Source organism: Hyaena hyaena, unplaced genomic scaffold, assembly GCF_003009895.1.
Source record: "Hyaena hyaena isolate Hyena2069 unplaced genomic scaffold, ASM300989v1 scaffold_1240, whole genome shotgun sequence".
Taxonomy (NCBI): Eukaryota; Metazoa; Chordata; class Mammalia; order Carnivora; family Hyaenidae; genus Hyaena; species Hyaena hyaena.
In genome coordinates this window covers 218,362-223,098 of record NW_024081873.1, presented here as the reverse complement: position 1 = coordinate 223,098, position 4,737 = coordinate 218,362, and positions in this window count along the sequence as shown.

Below are 4,737 nucleotides of genomic sequence, written 5' to 3'. Positions count from 1 at the left end.
CGTTACTCTCAGTAAGTCCGCATTCTCCACTTCACCTCCATGCAGTAAATTTTAGAGTCCAGGACCCAATATGAGGAGGTTGAGAGTTTTCCTGCGGTGTCTGAGAGTTCATTGTTATAGCAGGCCTAAGCCACATCCTCCAGCATCAGCTCAGTTTCGACAGTGAAAATAACTTGATCTCTGCCTTGCAGTGAGAACAGCGTGCTGTTACTTGGAGGTCACTTAAACCCTCAACAGCATTGCCCTCCACAGTCCGGCCCCCAGGTAAATCTTTGACTCGGTTTTGCACTAAAGTCCCTCGTGCTGGTGCTGGGGCAGCCCCCATGAGATGAGAGCCAAGAGGAACTGAGGTGGGGGTAGTATGGGGGAGAGGCAGGTCATACCATGTTTTCCAGCTAGTCTAGGAGAGGGGCCCCTCCTCAGGACATTTCCTCCTCCGCGGAAGCTTGCCTGGAGCACAGAACATCATCATCACTGATGATGTAGTCATCATCATAATGATGTCTGTTTCTAAAACTGTTACATGGAGGAAAACATGCTACTTTGCTGAGGTTTTCTCCTTACCCAGACCGTCCTCCATCACAGCTCACAAGACTGCCGTATAATTACCTCAACCTGACAGGCACTTCACAATTTCCCCGAAATTGTCGGTTGGCTTACTTCCTTTACCTCTTTCATTTTCTAAAGAGTAATTGCAATGAGTCAGTCTCTCCTGTTGCTTCCAAATTGCCAAGCATCCTCCTCGAGGGAGGCTGAGGCAGGTACTGTTTAGGACTTATTATGTATTTGTAGCCAGGGGCAGAAAGACAAGCTTCGATTTGACATTTCCCGTCCCAATTTTGAGTCATTGTGCTCTTATTAACTCAGAAGTGACAGTTTTATCAGGTCACTCCCATGGTCGAAGTCCTTCATTGCCATTTTTATTTCACATGGGATTGATTCCCAACTATTGTCCTACGTTAGCCCAATCGCCCTGCCCATAGTCACCCCTACAGTAACATGAACTTCCTACTTCGTCTTGTGCTGTCATTGTTGCCAAGCCAACTGGCAAGTTCTTCCACCTATACTTTCTCTTATGTGGTTCCCCGTTGGGTATATTATTGCCCTTCTACTAATCCAAGTCTATCTGTCAAAAGCCAGTTCAACTCCTACTTCCTCCAAGAAGATGCACATTCTGCATTTTAGGATTAAGAAAATTAACAAATTAGATTACTAAATTAGATTACTCATTTTTTTTTATTTGCAGATACTACCTTATGGCCTATTTGGTTTTATTGGTTACTAATACTATCAGTTGTATGAAATCCTGAGATTCATACACTTCAGAGAGCTCAGAGAATTGTCACGGATACAGAAAATCAACAGATAATTACTTCACATTGTAGTAAATAAATGTTATTGATAGAGGCAAGTGTAGGGATTTCTGGAGGATACAGGTGAGGGCTATCAATCCCAGGTTAAGGTAAAGAAAGGCTTCCTGCATTGAGGTTCTAGAGAGGGTTTACCAGATACCTACAAGCAGTCGTGTACTCTACCTGGACAAACTGGCGTGTGTAGTCCTTCTCATTCTCTTTACACACGCCATTCTGTCCAGTAGATCTGCCAACAGAAGCAAATAGACTGAGGTGCAGTGCCAGAGGCGGCCACGTGGTGGAGTTAGGGGAGCAGGCTGGGCGACCTGGGAGGCAGAGTGCAAATGGCCCTTCAGGTGAAGGCACAGAGCCCCAGTATATACTACAAACCCAGGGGGCGTGATGGGAGGGGAATTTTAAGTGACAATTGTCATGATCAGAGACTCTAAAAGCTCTTTCAAAGTGGTGCATTAGATGAATCATAGGTGGACAGAACTGGTTTTCCTTTACAAATCAGATCGTTAGAAAAGAACCTAGGTATGTAATGAAGAAAGCAGAGATTGCCCCAAGCCCTTGCTTATTTCTTGAGGTGAATATTATCTCCTGAATGGCTAAGTTCCACAAAGGCAGGACCTGGACCTATTTATAGCTTGCTGCCTTCTCTCAGCCCACTCAAAACGTGCTCAACAAAGTAGAGACAGGTAGTAGGCATGAAGTGATGCTGTCCGTCAGGGATGCTGAATTCAAATAGCCAACCTGTATCTTCTCTCTTACTTTTCTAGCACAGATAGGGTTTATGTGGCAGACCTATCATTTAAAATACATTGTTAATAAATATTAAATATGTGCAAAAGAAAAATTGCAATCGCAATGCCATGGTCACCATCTTGCAACTGAAATGAATGGGTCATTATGAGTACACTGGATACTCCTGAATGAATTTCCCTGTCTGACCATCCCCCGCTCCTGCCACACAGAAAAATCAGTCTGGAATTCCGTTTTCATCAATGTCCTGTCTTTCTTTGTGGTCTGAACACATCAGGATCTGTTCTTGAACAGCATATTCTTGGGCTTTACATGTTTTTGAACTTCATAAAAACAGAATTCGTATTGCATGCATTCTTCTGGGACTTACTTTTTTCAATGATTTATTTGCTTCTGAGATTCAACCATACTCATTTTCACTGCTTTATATCACTAATTAAGTGAGAATATCACAATGTGTTTATCCGTCGCTTTAATGGTGGACAGCTGGGCTCTTTTTGGCCAATTGCAACATTGCTGTTACAGACTTCCCTTTGTAGATTTCCTGATAGATTTACCAGTAGCTGATTCCGTGACCAGAATCAAAAACTATATTTGCAATTTCAACTGATCTCGATATTGCAAATGTGAATGACAATTGTAGAAATGAGAAGTCTTTGACATGAGTGGAAAATGGAAACACTGTTGATATTACCTTTCTCCACATGATGAAAAAAGTAAGTGGAACTTACAGAATATTTACATTTCATAGGACACCTGGGTGGCTCAGTCAGCTAAGCGTCTGATTCTTGATTTCAGCTTAGGTTGTGGTTTATGGGATCGAGCCCCGCTTCGGACTCTGTGCAGAGCCCACTTGGGATTCTCTCTCTCTCATCTCTCTGCCCCTTCCCCCATCTCTCTTTCAAAATAAATGAACATTTAAAAAATTTTTAGAATATTTTTATTTCTGTAACCATAGAAATATAATAAACCAATGCCACTCTTAGAAATTAGGCTGATGGAACAAATTTCTTATGAGAGACTAAATATTACCTCTGATTATTCTGCCTACATATACTTATCTTACATTTATTGATAATTAATGGGAAGAAACAAGATCCTCAAACAAAGATCAAACAAAACTCCTGAATATAAAGCCTGTAAAAGTAACCTTTGACCACATACCTCAAGATAACAATAAAAATTATAAAACATAAGAAATTACAGCTATTTTTTAGAAGATGAAACAACTGTTCTAGGAAATTGAGTTTTCTTACTTAAGCTGTAATTCACCATCCCTGTGATAATTAATGTGTTAACTGTATTTTTGTTAAAAACCATTTTGACTGGCTCTCACCTACAGCTATCGTCATTAATACTGCTGTCCAGACTCTGATCCACACACAAGATGAGGCTTTTGTCTTTCACAGTGATCTTGGGCAAGGCAATCAATCTGAGCCTCAGATCCCTTTAAAATGGGTTTTGTAAACTCAACCTTGCTTCGCTCAAGTATCCAAGATGGTCAAGTGATGTAGAAGCTCCTTGTAATCAGTAAAATTCTGGACCCATGTAATGGATGATGGTAGTGGAAATTATGTTACTATTGTGCTCAAATAGGCCACAGGAAGCCATAAAATTTCTTATTGGGAAGGGGGGTATGATATCAGTTCACACTTGATGTGAATTTTATGCTACATCAAGTGTGCCAGTCTGTGAGCCATACTGTTATGGACTGAATTTTGCCCTTCCCCAAATTTTATGTTGAAATCTTAACTCCCATAACCACAGATGGGGACTTCCTTTGGAAATAAGGTCATGGCAGATGTAATTAGTTAAGTTAGCCTGGGGTTGTGCTGAACTAGAGTGGGTCCCTAATCTGACTAATGTCCCTCTAAAGAGGGAAAGTTTGCACACAGACACACACAGGGAAATGCCACGTGAGGTTATAAGCAAAGATTGAAATGGTGCTTCTGTACACCATGGGATGCCAATGATCACCAGAAACAGCCAGAAAGGAGGAAGGAGGCAAGGATCAAATTCTCATTCACAGCCCTCAAAAGGAACAGACTTCTGTCCACAGCTTGATTTTGGACTTCTGGCCTCCAGAACTGGAAGCAAATGACTTTCTTTTGTTTAAGACACTCAGTTTGTGGAACTTTATTACAGCACCCTTTCAAGCTAACACACACTCATACACACACACACACACACACACACACACACACTTAAAATATTATATTATTAAGGGCACCTGGGTGGCTCAGTTGGTTAAGCGTCTGACTTTGGCTCAGGTCATGATCTCATGGTTAGTGAGTCTGAGCCCTGCATCGGGCTCTGTGCTGACGGCTCAGAGCCTGAAGTCTGCTTCAAATTCTGTGTCTCCCTCTCTCTGCCCCTCCCCCACTTGCACTGTATATCCCTCTCTCTCTCCAAAAGAAATAAAAATATATTTTTTTAAAAACTTAATGTATTTTTAAGGAAAACTATAGCAGTATTTGCTCAGATTTACAAATACTTTTCACAGTGATAGAATGGGTCATCCACACTGATTTCAGGAAGCCCACTGTTGTAACATTTACATGTACAGCATTTTCATCAGTAACTAATAAGCATATAGTCAACTTCACACATCTGTGTGCAA